The sequence below is a fragment of the Chiloscyllium plagiosum genome, unplaced genomic scaffold, assembly GCF_037043375.1.
Source record: "Chiloscyllium plagiosum isolate Xiang-an unplaced genomic scaffold, Cpla_swu_hap1 HiC_scaffold_37, whole genome shotgun sequence".
Classification (NCBI taxonomy): domain Eukaryota; kingdom Metazoa; phylum Chordata; class Chondrichthyes; order Orectolobiformes; family Hemiscylliidae; genus Chiloscyllium; species Chiloscyllium plagiosum.
Genome location: NW_028270175.1, coordinates 51,896,409 through 51,910,725, shown reverse-complemented (window position 1 = coordinate 51,910,725; position 14,317 = coordinate 51,896,409).

The following is a 14,317-nucleotide window of genomic DNA, read 5'->3' as shown; positions in this document are numbered from 1 at the left end:
AAAATAGAAATATCCTGTATTTTCCCAAACGGTTTGGTAATCAGATCCCACGATCACAAGACGAAGCGAAAAGTAAAGAGAAAGGTAAAGGAGTCAAAGTTCAGTGAGCGGATACCCAGTTTGACGTAATAATGCAGGAAAACCCTGAACAGGCAGAGTGTCAGACAGAGGTGTTTCGTCCAGAAAGACGAAAAGAGTCCTCGGACGGAAATGGAGACCATGGCAGTTTAGTTCGGAGAAAAATGGGCCGAAATGCACCAGATTGTGTTGCTGGTAGCACACAGATAGAAACTCTTATGGATAACACACGATCGTACATCGAAGATGTCACCCAGCGACTCAGGCTAATGTAGAAATGGCATTGCACGCCATTTTTATTGGCCTGCATTGCACAAGGATGTGGATATCTTCTGTTGTACGTGTCATACATGCTAATTGGTATGTACGTCACAGGTGGATACAAATCTAGCACCTTTGTTGCAAATTCTTGCATTTGAGGAACCTTGCATGCCAGTTATAATTGATCGCGTAGGTCCCCTCCCGAGAACTGAAAGTGGGAAATGGTACTTGTTAACCATAACAGATGTGTCTATCAGATGTTTGAACGCAATTCTATTATGGTGTATGAAGGCAAATACTGTAGTAGACGCGTCAATAGCTTTTGGCTACCCAGTGAGATTCAATCAGACCAAGGGTCAGATTTTACTGTGAGGCTTTTTAACAAGGTTTTGAATAGCTTAGGAATATTGCACTTTAATGTCCATGCGTATCATCCTGAATCACAGGGAGCTTTAGAAAGGTGTCATCAGAACATGAAGATTACCCGAATGTTTGAGCTGAACGTATCCCAAACGTATTGTTCGACATTAGAGGTGTCCCAAAAGAAGCTACTTAGTTTAGTCTCTTTGAATTAACATTTGGTCATGAAGTAAGAGGCCTTTTGAAATTATGTAAAGAAAAATTGCCAGAACCAAAGCCGGACATCTCACACTTCGATTATGTATCAGACGTGATGGAGAGACGAAATCGAGTAGGTGACTTAGCTAAACAGCACCTAAAGAGGACACAATGTAGAAAGAAGCAGGTGGAAAATAAATACTCTGTGACTCGGACATTTACCCAAGTGGATAACGTGTCGGTAGTATAATCAGTGGTAGGCAATACCTTCAAAGCCAGATTTAGCCATCCCATCAAATTGAGAAAAAGGTTTCGTCAGGTGAACTATTTAGTAAAGATGCCAGATTTTTAAAAAAGTTATCACATCTGTTATTGTACATGTTAAAACTGGATTATACTAGCGAGACAGAGCTGGAGAAACAGCTGTTAGTTACTGCCCCGTAGAATGTGGAATTAAATCCAAATGATTGGATGTTGAGGTGTCTTTAAATAGACTAAAAATGAAGAAGTACTTGAAGATTGGAATATATTAGAAAGCTATCTGTCTCCCGGTCATAGAATAGAGTTGAAAGATTTGTTACTGCAGTGCAAGGACATACATACGAATCAGGTGAGGAGGATTAATTCTACTTTTCATGAAGAAGACGTCGGGAACACAGGTCGGAGAAAACAACATGCCATCGGCTTAATTCTTTCAAATCCAGCCAGGTGCAATGGGGGTGGAGGCCATGCTTGACCAGAACATCTTCGAGATTATAGTGGAAAATCACAGCAGGTCAGGCAGCATCCAATTAGCACGAAATCGAGTTTTCTGAAGAACAACACAAGGATTTGGCGGACAGAACCTCGCCAGCAGGCTATCGACCATTTGAAATTGATTTTAACACTCAAACCAGTTTTAGCTAAACGAAACTTTTCAAAGCTTTTAAAGTCGGCATCGATGCAACAGACATTGAAGTTCGAGCTGTACTCCTACAAGAAGATGAGAATGGGATTGAACTGCTCGTTGGTTGCTTTTGAAGAAGATCAACATCCACCAGAGGAAATGTCCCATAATCTAAATGGAACGATTGAGTTTGGTATTGGCCTTACAGCATTTTAATGCAGATGTCACGAACAATGTCTCGGAGAGCATTGCCTCCATTGACCACAATCCGCTTATATTTTAGAAAGCTTTAAAAATAATAATATGAAATTATTTCGTTGGAGTCATATGTTCCAGACTTTTAATCTAAAAATCAAATATGTTGTGGTTCAGAAGAATTTAACCACAGATGCGTTATCGCAGAAATAATTGATAGATTTTAGCTGAGATTTGTTTTTATTTAATGTTATGCACAAACTGATATATGGGGGGAAAGTGAAGGCGAACTTGTATTCAAGCTTTCTGTATGTTAGGGAAATGTGTTTTAAAAGTACAGAAAGAAATGAAGCAATCTTTTCATTCGGAAGTTACTTTTACTCTTAACAGAAGGTGTTACGAAGATGTAGGTATACCTTTAAGAGAGGGAATGACTTGGCAGGTTCATGAGTGCTGGAGAATTTACAATGTAACAGTTGACTGAGAAAAAAAAAATGACTCGCTGAGTGCCTGGAAACGACAAAACAAAATCAGATTCAGTTCAGGCCAATCAGTTTACATTATATCCCGCAAAATATCAAACTCCAATCCAACTTGATTTGAGTATATTCACGATCTTAAAGGCCAATAACACAATCTGAGGCTTTGGGTTTCAATTTTGAAAATTGAACAGTTGAGTGGAGAATTGCCAAGCCCAGCATTTAAACAGACTGCTGAAAATAGCTCTCGTTAAATTCCCTATTCAATCAGTAACCTTTAACGCAGAAATTCCTGACAAGGAGAAAAGAAGACACAGCAAGATGCGAAAACAAAGTCCTATAGGTGTCTGGTTTTGAGACAAGTGGTGTGGTTTCATAAATCTTCATTAGGAGTTTTATTGGACGAATATTGTCGAAGGGAAGGTGAAAGGTAGGTTAGAAGAAGAAATTTTGATTAATGGTTAGCTGGGTATTCTCTCTTATATGTTAAGAAATTTAGCTGGTAATTTTTATTTTAAATCTTCCTTGGTCACTCGGAGTTTTACAGATTACTGCATGTGATACATCATTTCTGTGTTGCTGATAAATTTAGCAGAAGGATTTGCACCGTGTCGTAACACAATCTGAAAACGTTAGCCGACTTGGTCAGCAGGTAACAGAGAAGGCAAATCAAATGCTGGCATTTATTCCAAAGGGCATGGAGTCTAAAAATAGTGAGGCGTTGCTAAAACCGTACAACGTACAATTCAGACCGCACCTAGAATATTATAAACAGTGTGAATGCCCTAAGAAATGTTATTCTTGCATTGGACACAGGCCAGATAATATTCACGCGGATGATCTTGGTAACGGATGGATTTTCTAATGGGAATTGATAGAATAGATGCAGCTTGACCTCGTTGGAGTTTAGAAAAATTAGAGAGAACGTTTACGAAACATCCAAGCCAGTGAGGGGTTTTGCCAGGTAGATACTGCGAAGTTATAAATTAAAAAAGTCCCGCAGAGCAATATTTACTTCTCCTCACCGTGCCTTTGCTGACCATAATGCTTTTTGGACTACCGTAATCCCATCTGCCTGCACAGGGTCCGTATCCCATTGCTCTCTGCCTGTTCATATTTCTGTCTAAATGCCAGTTCAAAACATTTCCACTTCTACCAACTCTTGAGTATCGTACTCATTCCATGAGGAAAAGAAAATCACCTCATTCTTATCATTTAAAATTTCTTACTCTCACATTAATCCGAGGCGCCCAAGAATTTGACATTCCCAATCTGGAAAAGAGATTCCGACTATCCACACTATTCATGCCTCTACTGAAGCTGTAAACCAGCAGAATGACACCATTTATCCTCTGACACTCTTAAAAACAATCCAACTGTGCCCAATCTTTCCTTACAGTTAACACAATCTAAACCAGGAAACGTTCTTGTTCAACTCTGTTTCACCCTCTACAAAGCCTCCACATCCTTTCAATGAGAACTGCACAGATCATTTAAAACGTGGGTAAATTGGAAGTTTCATTCGGTAATAATATGGCATACAAATGTCTGTACACAATTAAAGCATGCATCGTCATTCTTTATCATCCTGCTGTGGTATTAATTTCAGGGAAGTATTGGGATTTTCATCCAAGATCCATTTGTATGTCAATGTTCCCAAGGGTTCAGTCATTTATTGTGTTCTTTTCTCTTGCATTTGACTTCACAAAATGCATCACCTCACAACTGTCCCGATCAAATTCAATTTGCCATTTCTGCACCCAGCGTTGCTACTGAGATGCATAATGCTGAAACATTTAACATCATTTCTCACTATCCACTACCTATGCCTAATCACTGCATGCCTTTGCAAACGTCTTGTACAAAATTTCTAATCAGACCGCTGAACTTTACATAACAGCACTGGCCACAGACCTCCATTTAGAAATCCATAACTCCACATTCCTCTGTCTACTATTAAGAAGAAGCTTTTGCATCCAATTTACCAACCACCATGGATTCCATGGATTGTGACTTGATCTTCCGGCCAACCTATTATTGTCAAATGCTTTATTATAGTCTATGCAAGCAACATCCGTAGCTTTACCACAAAATAATTAACTTTGCCACTTCCTTTCATTTCCCTTGTGAGAGAATCTGTTACGGGCACCAAATCCCAAAAAGGGCTCACTGATTCAAGATGGAGATGAGGAGGAATTTATTCACAGGGACGAAACTGACTCTGTAGAATTCCCTACTGCAGAGGGCTGTCGAGACTAGGTCGTTAAGAATATTTGCAGTATGGTTGGTCAAATTTTAAATAATCAGGGAAACAGCGGTTATGTGGGAAAAGCAGGAAATTAGAGATAGGTATCATTAGATCAGCCTTAATTTCGTTGAACGTTAGAATATGATAGATGGGGCAAATGGCCAAATTAGACTCCTAGAGCTCATGAACTGAACTAAATCAGTTTTCAACTCAAATGAAGGATTGAACAATATGAAACTTCTCCGCCCAAAACCCTGGATGAAAATGGAGATTATAAGATATTTCTCATTACTCACATCTGAACGAGAATAAGTCATGAATACGGGGGTGAGTAGGGACCAGCAGATTTTACAGAGATTGAGTGTGATTTGGAATCAGGAGGAGATCATAGCCATCACTAGAATTGTAGAAACTAACTTATGAGAGAGGCAGGGTAGCCCTGCATGGTGTCCAGCGACAAGGAGGAGTCTAACAGCTGGAAGAGTTTGCTCAGATAGAGAGCTTTTTTGTTGAGATGTGGAAGGTTACATAGATCATGAATATCGTAGGAGTTTTATGTAGCTACAAAGACAGGGAAGGACTACACTGACAGGGATGGCTAAAAGAAATGACGAGTATTTTTTCACAGATAAGTGGCGCTGTAGGCGCTGGAGAAGTCACACATATAGGGACGGATATAGGGATTAAAGTCTACTACGGAGATATGGAGAGTTGCACTGGTAGGAGGAGCTTACAGAGATAGGCAGGACTGTAGGGGTTTGCAGAGATAGTGAAGCTGGTGGCGACTGGATAATGTTACAATGGTACAGACAGTGTGAGGGATTGGAGAGACTTACAGAGATTGGGAGTGTTCTATGGACCAGAGGAAGTTACAGATAAGATGGTGATAATGAAGCCTGGGATTTTTTTCTCACGTTTCTTGTCCAGTTTTGGATCTTCATCATCTCCACAGGGTCTGAATTAAAGTCCGCTGACTCCTCCTGTGCTGGTTACTGAGAGCGATCTTACCAGCTGCAGGATTAACTGAAGTCTTCAGATCTCTCTCTCCACCTCTCTCTGGCTGACCAAATGTCTTCAATGGGGTGATGGTTGAAACAGGAGCTGCGAATTCTGCTGAATTAGGATCATCCCTATTACCTACTGGGGACAAAGAAATAGGCAAACGCAGAAAATGGACAGATTCAGTGAGGTTTACACATATAGAATGGCACTGAGTCCCACAGAGATCTGAAAAATCCCAGTCTCCATCCCTGGCATGAACTGCCGCGTCTCTCTGGAGTGGAGAATTCTGTAGGCTAAGGATCTCAGGCCTGCAGCAAGAGCAAGAGGCTCTGACACTGCCGGGGATACACAGAGAGAGAGACTGAATTGCAGAAACAGAGTGTAGAAAGATTTCTGGTTCAAACAATGATGCTATCAGAAGTGGTTATGTTTCAGTGGCACTGCTTACACTACTCAGGGGGCGTGACTTTTACTTTGAATGGCTTCCACTGCTGGGATCAGTGCCCTGGTCAATACTATGACCAGGATTATGCAGAGTGCTTTAAAATGACAGAGAAGAGGAGGGATAGGGTTCAAGTGAAAAGAAATTACCAAGTCCAAGAGAAACATTGAAGTGTTGGAACATTATAGTGATGTGGCTGAAGACAAGCAAAAAGCATAGGATTGGACTGAGTTTAACTAATATTGTACAGCAGCAAATAGTTTTGTGACAGGAGGTTATGGGTTAAACAAGAAAATGACTCTTTCTTGAAGTAAATGTACAAAGCATATGCAATAGCTTATATACATTTGTGACACAGAGAGGTAAATAATTTCTATCTTATCGCCATGAGACGTGGTCACAGGATGAACAAAAAGCTGAGGGGTGGGGGAGCGGGGCTGGCATCAATATTCAAAGCTACATAGCGTTGTGCAAAGACAGGTCGAACGGAAGCAGGAGGGGGAACCATCACAGTTAGGGATAACAATTGGATTACCAAAAAAAATTGGCCTCAGTTTGTACATGTGTACGATTGTGGTTTCCGACTACTCATAGTCAGAAAACACAAGTGGGAATTACGGAGTTCATTAACTGGGAAATATTGGAATTTGTAACAAAGGCACTGGGATAATTGTGAGAGAATTCCATCTTCCTATTATAGCATCTCATTGGCGGTGGGTCACAGAGGAGAATGACGCTCTCCCATTCTCAAGGTGAGTCTGTCAGTGGCTATCCAAGCCAATGTGGCTTCCACAAATTCTGTTGCACTTGGGACAGAGGTTAGCCGATGAAAGGGGGTGGGTGGAGTGTTGGGGTGATATCACGCTCCTTCTGCTGTTTTCTCCTGGATGCCCTTTTCTTCCCAACGGCAAATCTCGATGTGGTTGACACCTTTCCAATGCTCCTCCCCAACTTTGGACGGTCTTGGCCCAGTGATTTCCAGATTGCAGTGGGAATGTTGCACTTCGCCAGTGAGTCCTTGAAGATATCCCTGAAGTACTTCGTCTGTCCATCTGGGGCTCGCCTGTCGTTTCAGAGCTGGGAGGAGAGCACCTGCTTGGGGAGTCTCGTGCCGGTCGTGGGGTCAAAGCCCATCAAGAAGATTTGGGGTGTCAGTGCCTCGATGCTGGAGATGCTGGCCTGGTCGAAGACACTGGTGTTGTTATGTCAATCTTCCCGGTAGATTCACATGGTCTTTCAGAGGCAGCGTTGGTGGGACTTCTCCAGCACCTCAAGGTCCCTGCTATGGAAAATACATATCTTAGAGCCATACGGGAGAGTGGGAACCTCCACAGCTCTGTATACCATGAGCTTAAGGTTGGATCTGATGTTGTTGTCCTTGAACACGCTTTCCCTCAGAAGCTCCAAGGCGACGCTAGTGGGCTGGAAGCTGTGTTCGATCACATCATTAATATATGCTTTGGTCGACAGGATGCTTCTGAGGTATTTGACGGCCTCCTCTGCAACCTTGTGAATCGGGGTTCGCTCTGCAATACTGAGCTAGCTTTTGGACGCCTGTGTTTTGTGGATGTTCAGAGTGAGAACCGTACTCTTTTCCGCCCCTGTAATGGTGCTGGTATGCTTGTGAGATTGCACACACACAGATACTATCCACGCATTGCAGCACGATGATACTGGATTAGGGTGATTTTTTTATGGTTGTGGGAGATTTAATAATTTACTGCTTGTTCTGTAGGTTAGCAACACTTCAGCAGGGAGTTTGTCGGCGGTGTGGTGAAGCATTGCAGCGAGATAGATCGGGAACAATGTTGGAGCAATGACAGAGCCCTGCTTGACGCTGGTCCAAACGGGAAATGAGTCGGTGATTCAACCATTTATCATTACCATGGCTTCCATGTCATCGTGGAGCAGGCGAAGGATGGGAACAAATTTCATGGAGTTGCCAAAGCTGAGAAAAATGCTCCATCATGTTTCGCGGATGATGGTGACAAAGGTCGAAGGCGGACACATACAGGGCGAGGATCCGTTTTCTGCATTTCTCCTGCAGTTGCCACACGGTTATAATCATGTCCGTTCTGCCCCTCCGTGGCCAGAAGTCACACTGTGATTCCAGAACGAGTTCCTCCGCCAAAGTGCGGAGAACTGCGCAGACCCCGACACAACATTCAATTGCAAACCTGGTCTAAATATTAGCCCAGGACCGTGAGCGATGTAAACCAAAACAGTGAATTGATATTTACACTTGAACTCAATATCTGTCCATCACTGGTAGCTGTGCAGACCACAACAGTACATTGATCTATAACCTCGGACTAGATACCTGTCCAGCATGGGGAGATATGCAGACCACAATAGCACATTGATCTATACACTCGAACTAGATATCTGTCCAACACCGGGAGCTAAGTAAATACCACAACAATGCATTGATCAATAAACCCGCACGAGATATTTGTCCAGCACCAGGACCTTGCAGATCACAGCGAGTGCATTGATCTATAATCCTGTACTCGATATCTGTGCAGCATGGGGAGATATCCAGACCACAGCCGTGCATTGAACAATAACCCCAGACTATATATCTGGCCAGCACGGGGAAGCATCCAGACCACAGCAGAACATTGATCTGGAAAATCCTGACTAGATATCTGCCCAACAGATCTGTGCAAATCAAAGCAGTGAATTCATCTATGTGCCCGGACTATATATATGTCCAGCAATGGGAGCTATTCAGACCAGAGCAGTACGATGATTTATAACCTTGGACGACATATCTGTGCAGCAAGGAGAACTATGCAGACTGCAGCAATGAATGTATCGACAAACCGTTCCAAATATCTGTCCAGCGCCGGGAGCTGTGCCGTCCACAGCACGGCATTGACCTATAAACCCGGACTAGATATCTGTTCAACACAGGGAGCTGCGCAGGCCACGGCAGGGCAATTGAATGCAGACACTCTGATTGCAGAACATTGCAAGAATTTGAATTGAATTTCATTTCACTTCCTAGAAATCTCAATGATTTTTGATGTTCGTATACAAATTATAGTTCAAACGCATTGCAATTCCCTGAAACAAACCAATGGCAGTGTACTGGCCAGCAATGGACAAGTGCTTATCCTTCTGTTCATACATCAGGGGCAGCATTGCAATTATTTGGGCAAAACGGCTGTGATTCTCCAAAGATTTTCTTGAGGAAGGAAACGGCCGTGACATGTCCGAAAGAAGGCAGCAGAGTCTGAATGTTTCACACAAAGCTCGTCTGCTCCGCCCACTCTTTGTGTCTCTCTTTATTTATTCTAGTTTCTGGAGGACTGTAATTTCTCACACATTTAACTTTTTAACGTTAAGTCTTGAGACGGGGTTTGGCGCAATTTGGAGACTTGGCAATGTGTGACCTGTGCCTGATGTGCTCTACAGACTGGGCCCGTGTGGTATCAAGACAAAAGTGAGGATAGCAGATGCTAGGAAGCAGAATTTAGAGCAGAGTGGCGCTGGAAAAGCACAGCAGGTCAGGCAGCATCCGAGGAGCAGGAAAATTGACATTTCGGGCGAAAACCGAAAAGTTTCCAGCAAAAGCCGGAAAGCTCTATTGCTGATGAGGGGCCTTGGCTGGGAATGTCGATTTTCCAGCTGCTCGGATGCTGCTTAACCAGCTATGCTTTTCCAGCACCACTCTGATATACAACCCAGTGTGGTCTCAAACTTGGCCTGCAGCGGTATGGACACTTGTTCCCGTGCAATCTAGACACTGGGCCCGGTGCGGTCTGGATGCGGGGTCCAGGGCCGTCTCGGGTCTCAGCCCAGTACGGTCTTGAGCCAGGGAACAGGGCAGTCTGGAGACAAGGGGTCACGTGGCCTGGAGACTGGGCCCGGTGTAGCCTGGAGACTGGGTCCAGTGCAGTCTGGAGATTGGTTCTGCTTTGGGCTGGTGTCTTGGCCTGGTGCAGTTTGGAGAATGGTCCTGGTGTACTCTGGAGACTGAGACTGGCGCGGTCTGGTTACTGGGTTGGGTGTGGTTTGGAGAGTAGGACTAGTATGGTCTGGGGTCTCGGTCCAATACAGCCTGGAGACTGGGCCAGGGGTGATATGGGGTCTCGTTGCTGGCACAGACTGTCGTGAAAGGAATGGTCATCGAGTCCATTCTATTTTTCCTTTTTGTTATTCTGCTGGACTTTGATATATTTCTCTTTTAATTTTGTAGCAAACTCTTAAAACCTGTCCCTAGATTTCTTGTACCTATGATCGCGCTTTAAGCGAAGACAATGAAAACTTTTCACTGTATTGATTAGACTGGACATGACAATGATGCCAATTCAATTCAAATGTGAGATCCTCGTTGTTGTTGATGCTGATTGGTAATAAAGCTGTTGATTGAGCCGTGGTCTGGGGTGGCCAGCAAATGGAAGTATTTCATCACTTGAAAAACAAGGGAAGTGACAGACCGAGACAGAGTGTGGGAGAGTGAGGAGAGACTTTTTGCTCCATATTTCAATGGATTCACTCCTAAAACAACAGAAACCCAAAAGCTCAGAGATGTGAAAGCAGCGATACACAGGTTAATACAACAAAGTCCACACACAAAGTCAGAGGCAAACACAGACAAACACACACGCACGAGCGCGTGCGCATTCTCAGACACAAACACGCACACACACACACAAACTATACACACACAAAATATGCAGGTATTTGGACACACATTTCTACCTTGCCATGTAATAAGATCACGGCTGATCTGATCCTCTTGGGAAATAGGCGGGGGATGTGGCTGAGCTGTTAGAGTGAGGACATTTTAGGACCAGTAACGACTTCTTATTGTTTAAAAATAATTCTGGAAAAGAATAGGTCTGTAATAAATTAAGGTTATAAGTTGGGGAAAGGCCCAGTTTGATGTTTTTCGGTAGAATCTTTCAAAAGACTATTTGGGGGAAGCCGTTCTCAGGTGGGCGTCAGGCAAGTGGGAGTCTTTCAAAAGCGAGATAAAAATTTCAGTGAGGGCATATTTATGTTAGTGTGAAGAGCAATGCTGCTGGGAGTAGAGAACATAACATGACATTGGATATTGAGGCTCTGGTCAAGGATAAAGAAGGAGTGCTATGTCAGCTATCGGCAGCAGGGATCAAGGGAATCCCTTGAGAAAATGTGATATAGGAATATACTTCAGAGCGAAATCAGGAGGACAAAAACGGGCTAATAAGGTTAATGAGAATTGAAAGCGATCCAAAAGGTATAGTAACGGCAAAGAGAAAGTTGGGAGAGAATAGGGCCACTCTAAATTCAAGCAGCCATCTACGTGTGGTTCCAGAGGAGATGAATTAGATTTATTAGGTTTATTGTCACATGTACTCATATGTGGACAGTGAAATGTTTACAAGTTGCTACATGTGAAACAATTTTACGTACAATGGTAACCCCACCCAGATATCGCATCTTGGCACAATGTGGAATAATAAAGAAAGCTAACTTAAAATCTAAAACATTATAGATTCTCCTATAGAAGTGGAAAACACAGTTCACTGTTGTACAACATAGTCCAGAAGTGCAAGGCCATACTGGGTTCACACTTCTCACATGAACTCGAACTCTCCACACTCTGCTGCCTTATAGCCTGTTCCTGCTCGATGGGTAAGGTGCCACATGAGCATATTGTGTCAGTATTTACTGGAGAAAGACTTGGAAGCAACAAAACTTATGGAAACAGAAAGAACTGATTTTTGAAACGATGCCAATTTCCAGAAGAAGTGCTGGGAATCGAAAAGATGTATACCATAGATAAATACCCGGGACGTGTTCAAGTGTATACCACATCTCTGCCAGAGTCTGATGAGAATCTGTGGTGCCACTATCTGAGATTTCTATTTCTCATTCCTCACAGTTCTGCTGAAGGTTTACTGGACCCAAAACATTATTTCTGATTTCTGTTCCCAGGTACTGCCAGACCTGCTGATCATTCCCAACAGCTTATGTGTATGTTTCAGATTTACAGAATCTGTAGTTATGTCATTTTTCAAATTTGTATTGTTGAAAACAACGGGTAAGGTGCCGGATAACTGAATGATAGTTAATGCTAAAGCATTATTTTCAAAAAGGAAGCAAGGAAAATCCAACGAACTTCAGACCAGTGCGCCTGATTTCGGTGTGGGTAAGCGTTTGTCTTCGACTCTGAGAAGCAGGAATCTCACGCTTTTGGAAAGGCAATGACTGATTAGAGAGAGCAAATGTTGAAGCGATAACCAAGAAGATAGATGAAGGTAAAGCAGTGCACGTTGTCGACGTAGATCTCAGGGAGTCCCAACAAAATTATTTATGGTAGACTGGTTAACAAGGTTAAATCACAGGGGACCGGGAAGAGAGGAGCCAAGTAGATACAAAATTGGCTTACATTCCCGGACAGAGGATGCTGGGAGAGATTTAGTTTCTAACTGCTGGCCTGTGATCAGTGGTGTGCCGAAAGAACCTGGCTGCTGTTGCTCATCGTTTATGTAAATATTTTGGATGACAATATAGGAACCATGGATAGTAAGTTTGTAGACAAAATCCAACTTGGTGTGACAGTGGACAGTGAAGGCGGCTAACTAAAAGAAAAATGAGATCTTGATCAACTGGATCAGTGGGCCCAAGAATGGCGGAGGAGCTTCATGCAGATAATTGTGTGGTGTTGCGATGTGTTAGACAAACCAGGGCAGGAATTACACGGTTAACAGTAAGTCCCTAAGGCGTGTTTTCGAGCAGAGAGACCTAGGGTGCAGGTGCACAGTTCCATGAAAGTGAAGTCGCAACTAGACAGGGGAATAGAGAAGGTGTTAGGAACGCTAACCTGCATCAGGCAGAGCATGGAGTATAGGAGGTGGGATATCATGTTTTAGCTGTGTAAAATAATGGTAAGGCCATATGTGGAGTACTGAGTACAATTCCTGTCGTCCTGCTCAAGGAAGGATGTTATAAACTGGACAGGGGACAAAACAATATTCAAAATGACGTGATGTGCACTGGAGGTTTCGATATATTTTGATAGGCTGGTATTTTGTTCCTAAAGCTTCGGAGGCTGAGCGTTGACCTTTTAGAGTGTTAGCAAATCATGAGGGGCATGGATAGGATGAATAGGGTGGCGGTGCCCAAAACCAGAGAGGATAGGCTTAAGGTGAGAGGGAAAAAAATAAAAGACATGTAAGGGGCAGCTGTTTCTCACAGAAGTTGGCATGTATATGTCGCGAGCTGTCAGAGGATGCAGTATTGTAACTACAATTACAACATTTAAATGACAGTTGGTTGGGCACATGAATAGGAATGGTCAGGAGGGTGATGTGCCAAAAGAAGAAAAATAGAACCAGTTCAGTTCAGGAAACCTGGTGAGCATGGATGATTTGGGCCGAAGTGTTTATTTGCATATTGCATGACGCTGTCAGTCTGTGACTGTGTAACTCCTCTTTTATCACAAAATTTTCAATGCACTCACCTCTTTTGTAACTCCAAAATTCTCTGTAAATGCTTTCAATGATCTAGCTCTCCGAACATTATTCAATGGAGAATTCCTGACATTGATGTGATAATGCAGACCACAGCAGCAGAATTTATTTCAAGCACCCTCTGTCACGTTTTATTTGGGATATTCCCTCAGTCGACCATTATCATCAAGCCGATCTATGATCCAATGACAGTGTTACTCAACATAGCAGGGTCTGAACTACGTGTGCCTCAACCTGATGACGACTCGTTAATGCTATCACACTTGACTGGTTACATTCCAAACAGCAGAACTAACATCTGATAGAGAGGGCACAAAGATCCCAAGACCAACAGTCCAACAGTCCTTTCACATCAGTCATAAATGGTTATGGACAGTGAAGGAGGAATGGTCCCACAAATACTCCCATGATAAATAAAGGAAAATCACTGTACATCAGTATAATCGGCAAGGATATAGCAACTGCACCATCCTCAGCCAGAAGTATTGAGTCGATGATCAACTTCACCCTCGTAATACTGCCCACAGAATCACAGATGCCAGCCTTCAACCAACGCACGTGACGTGAAGAAACAGCTGAACATAGTCGATACGACAAAGGAATTGGGCCCGACACCATTCCTGCAATAAGAATGAAGACTTGTCTGCAAAAGTCGTCTCCGCAGGGGTGGCTGTTTTATTTTAGCTCCAACTGTGACAT